The sequence below is a fragment of the Marmota monax genome, unplaced genomic scaffold (assembly GCF_021218885.2).
Source record: "Marmota monax isolate L192 unplaced genomic scaffold, Marmota_monax_Labrador192_F-V1.1 WCK01_AAM20220418_F8-fsc00192, whole genome shotgun sequence".
In the NCBI taxonomy this organism is placed as follows: Eukaryota; Metazoa; Chordata; class Mammalia; order Rodentia; family Sciuridae; genus Marmota; species Marmota monax.
Window position 1 is genome coordinate 1855068 of NW_026693786.1, and position 13997 is coordinate 1869064.

Consider the following 13997-nt stretch of genomic DNA (forward strand, 5'->3'; position numbering starts at 1 on the left):
GAATTTTGAGGCCAGCCAGGACAACTTAATAAGACCCTGTCTCAAAATAAAAATTAAAAAATCCTGGAATGTAGTTCAGTGATGGAGCACCCTGGGTCCAATCCCCAGTATCAAAAGAAAAAAATAGAATTTCAGAGATTGTTAAGCAGGAAATGCAATACAAAACAAAACAAAAAAACATAAAAAATTATCCCTAATATATGGTGGTTCCGCTTATGATTTTTTTTTTACTTTACAATGGTGCAAAAGTGTACCAATATAACCATTCTATTTTTCATTTTTGGCACAGTATTTTACAAATTACACAAGATATTCATCACTTTATTATAAAATGGGCTTAAAATGAGATGATTTTTCCCCACTGCAGGCTAACATAAGTGTTCTGAGCATCTTTAAGATCGGCTAAACTAAGCAATGATCTTTGGTAGGCTAGGTGTATTAAATGCATTTTCCATTTATGATATTTTCAACTTGTAATGAGTTTATTGGGACATACCCCATTATAAGTTGAAGAGTATCATACACACACAAACATAGAGATATCATATTCACATTGCCAAAAACCAAAGGCAAAGAGAAAAATCTTGCAGTTAGTCAGGGGTGAGAATACCTTTCCTACAGAGGAAGAATAATAAGAATCATAGCAGCCTTATCTTTAGAAACCATGAAAGTGACTATATCTCTTAAGGTTTGAAACATTCTATGTCCAATGAAAACATCTTTCAAAAGTCAACCAATGAGGGTTGGGGTTGTGGCTCAGTGGTAGACCACTCACCTAGAATGTGTGAGGCACTGGGTTTTATCCTCAGCACCAGATAAATAAAATAAAGGTATTGTGTCAAAAATAGCAATATAAATAAAATACAAAATAGGGCTGGAGATGTGGCTCAGTGATTAAGTGCCTCTGGATTCAATCCCTGGTACCAAAAAAAAAAAAAAAAGTCAACCAATGAGGGGCTGGACTTGTAGCTCAGTGGTAGACTGCTTGCCCAGCACATGAGACACTGGGTTTGATCCTTTGTACCACACAAAAAATACAAACAAAATAAAGTTATTTTTAAAAAATCAACCAATGTGACTTAGCTGACCTTTACAGAATGTCCTCCCAACAACAGCAAAATCCACATTCTTCTCAAATTCACATAAAATATTCACCAAAATAGGCCATATTCTAGACCATAAAAGAAATTTTGACAAATAGAAAATAACAAAAATAATATGAAGCATAGTCTCAGGCAAATATATAAAATCAAACTAGAATCAATAACAGAGAGACATCTGGAAAACCCTCACATATTTGGAAGTTAAACAGAACATGTGTGAAAAAGGAGATCTTCAGGGAAATTAAAGAATATTTTCAACTAAATGAAAAATAAAATGGAATGTATAAAATTTGTGATATGCAGCTAAACCAGTGCTTGGAAAGAAATATATATATCCCAATTCATGAATATCCCAGTAGTAGAAATGATGTATTATATGAAAAGAAGAAAGATCTAAAAATCAATACCCTAGACTTCTACGTTAAGAAGAGAAAGTAAAATCGAAGTATAAGCATAAGAAATAAAATGATAAAAATTCAAGAAAAAAATAATAAATTAATATAAGAAAACAACAGGTAATTTTTAAAACATGGTTTGTTGAATAGATTAATAAAGTTTATGAGAGAGAAAATCCATATCAGAGGATACCTCACTACTGATCTTAAAAGGATAAGGAGATAGTATGAACAATTCTATACCTATAAAATACACGAAATAGAATATATCTTGATCTGTTTTGTCTTACTATAACAAAATACCACAAACTAGATAATTCATAAAAAATAAAAAACTATTTTTGCACAAGTTCTAGAGACTGGGCAGTCCAAGGTCAAGATTCCTGAAGATTTGTTGTCTAGTTAATATCTGGCCCCTGCTCCAAAGATGGGTGCTTTGAATGCTGGGTTCTACAGAAGGAAGGAATGTTCTGTTCTCACATGGTGGAAGACAGAAGGGCAAAAAGACATGAACACCCTTATCTCATTCTTTTATAAAGACACCTAATCTCATTCACAGGAGAGGAGCCCTTATGGATATAATCTCCTCTTAAATACTATCACACTGGCAATACCTGAGTTTTGGGAAGGGCACACTCCAATCATAGACCAAACCCTATAATGATGAAAACTTGCAAAAATCACTCAAAAGAAACAGATAACCTTAATAACTCTATTTATTAAAATACTAAAATTGCAGTTAGCCATTCATCAACTGGCAGACATTGGATTGCTTCCAGGTTTTAGATATTATGAATAGTACTACTATGACCATACATGTACAAGTGTTTTCTGTAAGCATACAATTTAATCTGTTTGGGGTATATAAATAAGAGTGGAACTCTGTGTCATATGTAAACTCTATATTTAATCTATTGAGGAATTGCAAACTGATTCCAAAAGGGCTATGCTACTTTGCATTCCTATCTCCTATGTGTGAGGATCCCAATTCATAAATATCCCAATTATTTATTTATTTATTTATTTATTTATTTATTATTTGTGGCTACTGCTCATCAAACAAGTCTGTTGATGTTATTTTTCCAACAACTCACATGATCGTTAGCATTTTTAGCAAAAAAGTATTTTTTTAACTAATGTGTACATTGATTTTTGGACACAATGCTATTGCATACTGAGTAAACTACAAAACAAACATGACTTTTACATGAACTAAGAAACCAAAATATTCAACTAATTCACTTTGTTGCAATATTTATTATATTGTGATAGTATATAAACAAACTTGTAATATCTCTGAAGTATTCTTGTATATGGAAGTTTTTCAGCACTCTTGTTAGCACTTGATATTTCAGATTTTAGAAAAATTTAGGTGCTATTGTGTATGTGTGTTCTCATTTATTGAATTTTTTATTGACAGATAATAATTGTACATGTTGTTTGGTACAGTGTAATGTTTGGTACACTTATGCATTGTGTCAATATACAATCTTAATCTTAAAGTATCTTAAATCAAGACACTTTAGGTTTCTTAAACTATCTTAAATCAAGATAATTCAGGTTATCCATAATCTAAAACATTTATCATTTATTTGTGATAGAACATATTCCTCTCTTCTAGCTACTTGGATTATATGATACAATAATGTTAACTATAGTCACCTAGAACACCAACATTTTTTCCTCCTAGGTGGCTATGACTTTGTACTCATTGAGTAATCTCTCCACATTCTCCTATCTGCCCTTACATTCCCAATCACTGGTAATCACTATTCTGCTCACTGGTTCTGAGTTCTGCTTTTTAGATTCCACATATGAATTTGAAATCATTTAGTGTTTGTCTTCAAGGGTCTGGCTTATTGCACTTAACATTATGATCTCCAGTTCAATCCATGTTACAAGTGAATTAGAGAATTTTGTTCTTTCCTATGCCTGACTCACATTCTGTTTGTATGTATATACCACATTTTCTTCATCCACTCATCCATCAGTGGACACTTAAGGTTGTTTCCAAATCTTGACTATAGTAAATAGTGTTGCAATGAACATGGAAGTGAAGATATTTCTTGTCATAATGATTTTATTTCCTTTGGATAAATATCCAGTAGTAACAGGGGCTGGGATGGTAGCTCAGTTGATAGAGTGTGATGCACTGGGTTAACTCCTCAGCATCACATAAAAACAAATAAATAAAATAAAGGTATAAAAAATCCAGTAGTAGGAATGATCATATATCCTTTTTTATTTTAATTTCTTGAGGAAACTCCATACTGTTTTCTACAGCGACTCTACTAATTTATATTCTCACTAACACTGTGTAAGACTACCTTTCTCTATATTCTTATCAGATTTATCATTTTTCATATTTTGGATTATAACTGTACTAACTGTGGTGAAATGATATGTCATTGTTTTGTTTTGCATCTCCCTGATGATTAGTGATGTAGAGCATTTTTCACCAACATTTTTATTATCACTGTTCTATTATGCTTGAAGGAATATCTCACTTTGGTTTGGATTGGCAATTTCCTAATTTATAACTCTAAGATGAACATCTCTTCATTTGCTTATTTGCAATTTGAATATCTTTTGGGGAAAATGTTTATTTAAAGTGTTGTCCAGATTTTAGTTGGGTTGTCTTTTAATACTGAGCTGAAAGGAAGTCTATAATTCAAAAATAGGTAGAAAGATTCTTGACATTTAATTTGGCAATATTTTTTATTTGAAACCATATACAAAAAAAGAAATTATAAATAAAATCAATTACTACATCAAAATTAAAAACATCTGAGTACTGCCAATGCCCCTGAGGAGAAGCTGAGGTCAACATCAAATTTTAAATAAAGTATACACAAAACTGTTTCAGCAATGCAAACAATCAATTAAGTGCATTGTTGTGGGTGATTATGCCATTGGTAAGACATGTCAGAGGAAGGGGAATTTGTCACAACATACAAATTTCCATCAGAATATGTACTAAAAGTTTTTGACAACTATGAAGTCATTGTTATAATTAGTGCAGAGCCATATACTCTTGGACTTTTTGATGCTTCAGGGAAAGATGATTGTGACAGATTATGACCACTGGGTTATCCACAAACAGATGTTTCTAGTTTGTTTTTCCTTGGTCTCTCTATCCTTCTTTGAAAATGTGAAAGAAAAGTGGGTGTGTAAGGTAACTCACTATTGTATAAAGACTTCTCTTTTGCTTGTTGAGACTAAAATTGATCTCAGAGATGACCCCTCTACTATTGAGAAGCTTGCAAACAAACAACAAAAAAAAAAACAACAAAAGCCTATCACTTCAGAGACTGATGAAAAGCTGGCCTGTGATCTGAAGGCTTGCAAGTATGTGAAGTGTTCTTCACTCACACAGAAAGGCCTAAAGAATGTGTTGGATGAACAAATATTAGCTGTTCTAGAGCCTCAAGAACCAAAGAAGAGTCATAGGTATGTATTGCTCTGCATGCCCCTCCAGAGCCCTTTCTGCAGAGCTGATATTGGCATCATACAAAAAGCAATGTTTAAATCAAACTAAAGATTAAAAATTAAAATTCTGTTTTGCGATAATGACAAATGCCCTGAACAGGATTTGAATGAAACATATGAAAGTGGATCAGAAGGATCCACTGTCTTACCCCTCCTCTGCCTCATTTTAGGCCCAGAGCTATGAAGTCAGCTGACCATGGATTGAACCTCTGAAACCAGGAGCCAAAATAAACTTTTCCACCTTTAAGTTGTTCTTGTCGGGTCTTTTGGTTACACTGATGTAAAAGTGACTAAAACTTAATTTCTAATTTATTTAACTTATAAGTGAAAAAGAACATTGCACTTTTTGAAATCTACTTAATGGATCAACTTAGTAATTTAAAAATCTTTCCCAGTCATTGTTTTATATGCTTAGCATAGATTTGCAACTCAATAGTGTATGATATGGTATTCTCAGAACCCAGGTGAAGACCTGGTATATAGAAGAAACATGAGGGATGAAGGCCTGCATCACTGAAGAGCTAGGAGTGGGGTAGGTTCTTTAACAAGGTGACTAGTCGAGGAAATGCTCTTATTCCTGTTTTGTGTATTATGGACATAATGCAGCCAGTTGCGGCTCTTAAGTTTAATAAAAATCATGGGAAAAGCCTTAGGAAAACTCAATAAGTGTTATTAAGGATTTTATCAGTTTATTTTGGTCATGGTTTCCAATTTTAAAAGACATTTATGCAATCTTTTCTACCTTCTCCAAATCCTATTTCTTGAAGTTTTATTAGTATTGAACAAGTGCTTTCTCATGTTTCATTTTTATATGTATCCTTTTCAGATGTATTAAACAAAAACCTTTCAAAAAATTAAAAGCATCTGTGAATTAAAGGACACAAAGAATAGAATGAAAAGGCAACACACAGAATATGAGAAAATAGTTGCCTTTCACATATCTGATCAGGGATTGATATCCAGAATACATAAATAATGTCTACAGCTCAAGAACAAATATCTGTGTTTTTTTTAATGGACTAATGGCTTTAATAGATTTTTCGGCTAAGATAGACAAATCACTAACAAGTATCTGAAAAGATGCTGAACTTCGCTAATCATTAAAGAAATACAAATCAAACCACAATGAGATACCACCACACACTCATTAAGATGACCACTATAAAAAAAAAAAAAAAAAGGAAATAGGGTTGAGACTGTGGCTCAGCGATAGGGTGCTTACCTAGCATGCATGAGGGCCTGGGTTCAACTCTCAGCACCTGGGGAGGGGGAATAGTAAATAACAACTGTTGGCAAGGATGTGGAAAAATTAAAACAATGTTCACTGCTGAAGGAAATGTGAAAATGTACAGTCACGAGAAAAGAGTATAGTGGTTCATCAAAATTAAAAGTAGAATTACCATATGATTCAGTAATACACCTTTTGGATTTATACCCAAAAATTGAAAGCAAGAACTCAAATAGATACCTGAATCATACCCATGTTCATAGGTGTATTATTCACAATAGCATAAAGAGGCAATCAATGGATGAATGGATATTCATATTATATGTGTATACATACAATAAAAAGTTTTGTTGCCTTAATAAGGAAGGAAATCTGGCACATGTTACAACATTGATGAACCTTGAGGACATTATGCTAAATGAAATAAGCCTGTCATAAAAAGACAAATGGAATATGATTCTAATGATGTCAGATGCCAAGAGTAGTTAACTTCATAGAGAAAGAAAATAGAATGGAGGATTTTAAGGGGTGGGCAGAGGGAGTAATATGGAGTTATTTTGTCATAGATGTGGAGATACCATTTTGCAAGATTAATAGAGTTATGAGTTATGGTGATAGGTACACAAAAATATGAATGCACCAAATACGCATAACTGTACACATACAAATGGTTACAATGATAAATTTTATATATATTTTACCACAATTAAAAAATTTAGATCACTTGACTATAAATATATGGGCTTCTTTTTTACACTCAATTCTATTTTCTTAATAGGTAGGTCATCTTGTACATCAGTAGTGCACTGTTGATGAATAGTGTTATAAGTTTTGTGATAGATTAATTTCAACAAATGTGTCCTTTAATAAATTTTATCTAACCTGACTAAAACACCTAAGCTATCACTCTGAGTGTTATACACAGGATTTTTTTTGACACATACCTTGGCACAGAATGTTTAAAGGAATGATATTACAATATTTGGTTCACATCTCATTAATTCTATTAACTTCAACTTCAATTCAATTACTATTATTCAGCTTTCTGTTGCTGTAGCAAAATACCTAAGATAATAAAATTTAAAAAGGAAGCACTTAATAAAACTTCATTGTGTTCAAGTATGCCCCAATGAATTCCACTATTATATATAATTATAATGCATCAATAAAAACAAATAAATATTTTCAGCAAAAAAACAAAAAAGGAAAGAATTCTTTTACCTCACAGTTTTGGAGATTTTGTTCCATGGTTACTTAGTTCCATTGCTTCTGGACCTATGGCAAGGAAATGCATCATGATGATGTTCACCTCAAGGTAGCTGAGAAGTGAACGAGGGGAAGAAGAAGGGGCTAAGGTCCCAGTATCCTTCAAGGGCACACCCTCAATGACTTAAGTTCCTCTCACTGAGCCCCAACTTCTACAGGTTCCATCACCACCCAATAGCTTCATGGAGTGGGAACCAAGTCTTTAACACATGGGCTTTTGGGATACATTTAATATGCAAAGTATAGCAATGACATCATTTGGTAGAATTTAACAAAAAAAAATCATATATACATGAAACTATTACAAATAGTAAGTTCATCTATCTAAAGGAGTAGGTACCTTTCAAGATCAGTTTAATCAGTGACACAAAAAGGCATCATTTACAAATTACTGTGTCAATACTTGGATGTAACATATTACAGTATATTTTTCTCTTTTCAAAAACACAGATTTCTGGGCTGGAGTTGTGGCTCAGTGGTAGATCATTTGCTTCACAAGTGTGAGGCACTGAGCTCAATCCTAGCTAGCACCACATAAAAACAAATAAAGGGATTGAGTCCATACACAACTAAAAAAAAATATTTAAAAAACCCACAAGTTTGTTTTTGTACTGCTTCATTTTTATTAATTAATTTCATTTTTTAACTGAAGTAATATTTGTACATATTAGGAGATATAATGTGTTGCTTTGACATTTAACTTTGTTTTGTTTTACAGTTATACAATGAGATTTCAACTCAGGTATATCTACACAATGTAAAACAACCCAGTAATAAAAGGAAAAATATATGCATACACACAATAGCACTTATGAATCTCAAAAATCTTTTGCTTAGTGAAAAGACAAACAGAGAGGCTGGAGTTGTAGCTCAGTGGTAGAGGGCTTGCCTAGCCTGTGTGAGGCACTGGGTTCGATCCTCAGCATCACAAAGAAATAAATATACAAAATAAAGGTATTGTGTCCATCTAAAACCAATATATATAAAACACAAACATAAAGAAGAAATGCTATAAGACACCATTTATAGGAAATTCTAGAAATAGCAAAACTAATTTATAAAACCAAAAATCAGACCAAAATTTGCCTGCAAATAAAGGGGGGAAGAAATGTATTGGGAATACACATGACAAAATGTTTTCCCAAGAAGGTAAAGTTCTCCATACTCCTAACAGATTTCAGTTACACATGTATATACAATTGTCAAATATCAGTAGATAATACAGTTAGGATCTGGGCATTTTCTCTATGCAAATTTTACTTCAAAAGAAAAAAGCAACTATGAGGAAATTCTAGTAAATCATTTACATATTGAATTATCTGAGTCAGAAAATACTGTTTCCTATAGCTTACATTAAAAAGCAACAAAAAACTAATGTGAATTTTGGAATATATAATGGATGGACTTAGATACATATATATGTGATAAAGTACAGGGAATGAATTGGACATAACTTTCCTATATTAATATATGAATATATGACCAGTGTAACTCCACATGATGTACAACCACAAAAATGTGAAGTTATATTCCATGTATGTATGATATGTCAAAGTAATGTATGACTAAAAAAAACAAATAAAAAAAGAAAGAATAGGAAGCTGATAATGTGCAGTCTCTAGGTGGTGGTTGTATCAATGCTCGACTATACAACCAAGGTAAACTTGCTGAGTGTGTGAGTATAGGTTTTAAAATAAGTTTCATATTAAAATTTCAGGAAAAATGGGATCATACTGAGTATAAATTTTTACCCTACTTAATTAGCACTCAAGATAGTTTGATCGTTTTATATGGTATTACTATCTATTCAATGGAAGAAATTCTATGTGCTATAATTCTGGCCTATTGGACTATTCAAATGATTTCACAAGTCTAGACTGTGCTAAACTTTACAGCAGTGAAAACTTTGTTCTTATGAAAGATCATTGACTTAGTAACAATTCCAGGAGGGAATACCTTCAGGGTCAGAAAAAAAAAGTTGTAGGTTAATAGTATCTATTTCACAGAGCAACCCCAGAATAATGCATACTACTTTTTACTTGTACAAATACAATTTGAGAGGGCGAGTTTGCAATACAATGCAAAGTAGTACAATAAATAAATTCATTTTCATGGGTATTGCTTCTTGGAACAAAACAATATTATTTTAAATTTTATTATTAAAAATTTAAATTTTCCCAGATGCTGTAGTTCATGCCTGTAATTCCAGTGGCTCTGAAGGCTGAGGCAGGAGGATCACAAGTTCAAAGCCAGGCTCAGCAACTGCAAGGCGCTAAGCAACTCAGCAAGACCCTGTCTCTAAATAAAATACAAAAATAGGGTTGGGGATGTGGCTCAGTAGTTAAGTGCCCCTGAGTTCAATACCCAGTCCAAAACCAAAAATTTAAATTTTGCCAATAATAATGGGGCATGCCTGTAATCCCAGAGACTCAGAAGGCTGAAACAGGAAGAGCATGAGTTCAAAGTCAGCCCCAATAAATTAGTGAGGCCCTAAGGAATGTAGCAGCCTGTCTTAAAATAAAAAATAAGAAGTGCTAGGGATATGACTCAGTAGTGAAGCACCCCTGGGTTCAATCCCTAGTTCCCCAAAACACTTTTAAAAATCTTATTTAAAATATATGCTTATTAATAAATATATTGGTACCAAATATAAGGAAATTAAAATCAATATGAGAGGATGATGAAAAATAACAACATCTCCTATCAGCATTTATAATTTTTAAATATAATTGTTTGTGTTTTTGGGATTTGGGTAAAGAGGACCACACAAAGTTCTGCTTAGAAACCAGATTAGTATAAGCTGGGGATATAGCTCAGTTGGTAGAGAGCCTGCCTCACATGCATAAGGCCCTGGGTTCAATCCTCAGCACCACCCAAAAAAAGAAAAAGAGAAAAAAAAAAAAACAGATTTTGGTAAAGGAGCACACGGTTCCTGTTGAGGCAAATGTCAATGCAGTAACTAGGAGGTTTCATCAATAAGCTTTCACACACAAACTATAACAATCAATAAAGATAATATTGCAAAATCTACTGACAAGAGTATTTGAGAAGATACTACAAAGAGATGGATCTGACAGCAGGGAGAATGTATAATTTAGTTGTTTAATAAAAGATAAAAAGTAAAATGGACATACCTAGAAATGACAATAGTGATCAAATAGAATATCTATTTCACAGCACAGGGGAAAATACACCAATGTCAAAATAAAATGTTGCCCTTGCAACAGGAATGCACTGGGCTCTAAGCCAATACCTTCAGGAGAGTTGTCTGAAAAAAGGCTGAGGTGGACTGCAGGCAGGGTGGGTAAACCCCAAACAGAGTAGAGAATGGACTTTGAATTGCAATGCAGTTTATAAAACAGGATTTCTGGACCTGAACTCTCCATGACTTCTGGAATCCTCACAGCACTGTACTGATCAAAAAGAGGCCCACAGTGTTCTCTGGCTTCAGAGTCACCAGTGGGGATAGAGTCTAGAAGTTGGCACTGGGTTTTAAATTTCAGAGCATTGTACTTGTCAGGAAATGGAGGCAGCCTGTATCGTAGGATGGAAAACTCAAAAAACGTGACTGATTCAAGAGTAAAGGTGTAAAGGGGTATGTGTGGGTGCTTCTAAAGCACTCGCAGGTCAGTAATTGTAGCTAGACTAGACTCAAGGCTTCAGAATGTCAAAACAGAAATTGGAGGTAAACGGGAATCATCATTGCATCACAAAGTACTTTGAGGTCTGAAATTTGAAGCCAGAAATTGACTGTCAAAATGTATTCAATTAATGGGATTGTGTTTAGCCCTGGTGGTGTCATGTGCCTGCACATCCATTTCTTTTTGATAAGCACACATGCACACTGGAAGCTACTGACAGAAAATCATGGGGAAGGAGTTGCAATCTTTGGTGGAAAGAAAAAGAGAACCAACATCTTGAGGTGATCTTTTAGGAGAATAGTGGCTATTCCCAGAGCCCCTGATCAGATTCCACAGAGACTCAAGATGAAATTCAGAATTCCCTAAAGAATTGGTGAAAAGCAAACACATTCTGTGATCCAAGCTTGACAGTTGTTTAGTGGGAGACGTAAGCAGTAGGGCTCTGGAGTTCATTCTATTGTGCTATAGATATCCAAACTCAATTAGCTGAAATGCAAAGCCACAGGGAATATCTTTATGTAGATATGGGGTTTCCAGAGCCACCATTCAGTCTTCAGGACCCACAAATGATTGTGGAGGGTGGAGGAAGGGATGAAGATGGAATGCTTTTGGTCCCTCCTGGGTATGCTGTTGCTTCTATTTTACTCTCAGAGCTCAGCGTGACTATCAGTATTATACCTGGTGAGACTACTGGAAGGACAAGGCCACAGGGAGGTTCAGGCCCCCATTCATCCCCAGTATCTTGTGCAATAACTGCCATGTCCAAAATGCTTCATGAACTGTGTGTTGAATACACAAAGCAATGAATGAATGAGAAGGACCCTTGTGGTGTTAGATGGTAGACACCCTGTCCTGGAGTTGGATGCAGGAAACAGTTTATCGGGATTTAAGGACAAGATGGGCCACTGGTTCAAGTTCACAAGGTGCTTCAAGATCATGGAGGATCTGGACTCTCTGGGACTCAAGAGTGGACAGAATTTCCTGAATGATATTGGAGAGGGGCTCATCTGGGATTTTAATGAGACCCCTATGTCCATCCTTGAAATTCCAAGGTGCTTGATGAGGCAGTGAGAATGCACCAGAGGTCTAGGACTCTGGAAATAGTAGTGGGGTTTATGATTTTTGATTGTGACTCTGGCCAGTGGGAGGGAAGCATCCCTGCCTGTTTCTTGCATATCAAAGCAGTTTTCTGGTCAGACTTTGGGAAAGAACATGACCAGACACCTGAGGTCCTTTACCCATTTGTAATAATGGTGGCTTTGCAACCTGACTTCAGGATCCAAAGGTTATTAGGGTCAGAGAGTTAAGTCAATGAGTTCCTACCACTGGGGTTTCAATTCAAATTGCTAATTTCTAATTTGCCAAAATGATGCTTTTCCTCCCTCGCTGATTATTTTTCAAAGAGGCACAACCAGGATTTGGTCGTTTGCTTGTTTTTAATACAACAATGAAAAAGAAATGAAGAGAATAAAGACAGTGCTGTGCAAAAGCTTTGTTCAAGAAGTGATTATGTAGGAAAAATGCAAATCAACAAATTCAATGCATGAGGGTGAAAAATTCTTAGCAGATAAATTGCTTGGAAGGAATTTGAGGGATTTATCAAAAAAGCTATCAGAATCCCTCCTGCCCACAACCCCAAACTGATCCCTTCAGGGTTTCAGCCATTGCAAACTGGTCTCCATCTCTGACATTCCCCTCTGCTACACATAGAGCTCCTCCAGAGAAAAGGGAGGGGTGTGCAGACTGATGGAGTGGCCAGCAGCAATTGTAGCCTGTTACTTTTAACCTCCACACTGCTGCAGGTGAGTCATGAAATGACCTCCCTGACCAGAGCTGGCACTTGGAGTCTTCCTCGACACAGCTATTTCCCAAATTCTGAAGCTCTCTCTTGCTTGGGTAGATTTTGATAGTTACCTATGGGAAGTCCCAGGTGGTTTCTGCTCTGGAAGCCACAATGCTGCCTTACTCACCCTCAGCTGGCTACACAGAAACTGCAGTTTTGACTGATCCATTCTTGCAGAGGTTCAATTCCCATCCCCCAGGCCTGCCAGGGTGTTTCCCATCAACCAGTGTTTTACTGGCTCTGAGAATGTTAGACCTGCATGATACTTGGAACCTCATATAGCTTGCTCCTGTCTCTCCACCACCTGAGCCTCTCATTTCGCAAGTCAGGGAACCAAAGCTTCAGGAACTGAGGTGAAATGCCAGAGGTCAAAGGTTATGGTGGTTTAACACTCCAAACCAAGACCCCTATCCCTATCCAATCGCTATTTCCATGCTACAGCTTATGATTCTAACAGTCTACATCTCTTGGTAGATGTTCCAACATTATATGGAGAATAGGAAGAGTGACCAGGTCCAATGTCTCGAAAACAATAGGGAAAAACGGAGCTAAGAATGATCAGCACCATTTGTGCAGACTGGCTGCAGAGACTTTTCTGTAAAAATACTTTTGTGCAGCTTCAAGTCTGGTCTGATCAGATCCTTCTTTGCTTTCATTCGTAGTGGAAAACTCACAATATTGGGGGTGACTTCTCTTGAAGATAAATTTCATTTGTTACATAGATACTTTGAAAATGAATGCCTTTGTTGGTGAACACAGGCAGGCAGTCCTCGCCACTCCCTAACATCTTACTTACCTCAGGGCAACACACAGTGTGGACTGGAAGACTGTCCTGGATGGATGAGCTGTGCATGTGCTTGAGCTTCTATATCTGCACATGAAGGTCTTCATGTATCGGCATAAACCCTGCCACCTAACAACATACTAGTCCCATCATCCAAATGCAAGGTCACTGGAACCAAATATGCTTCCACAAGTGTAGGGATGGTCCTGGGGAAAAATATTCTCCCATGCACATGAAACCATATAATC

General features: G+C 35.5%; 1 pseudogene; it reads left to right on the top strand.

Annotated features, from left to right (window-relative positions):
- Positions 1–664: 664 nt before the first annotated feature.
- Positions 665–5036, top strand: LOC124105071 (cell division control protein 42 homolog; annotated as a pseudogene).
- Positions 5037–13997: the final 8961 nt, after the last annotated feature.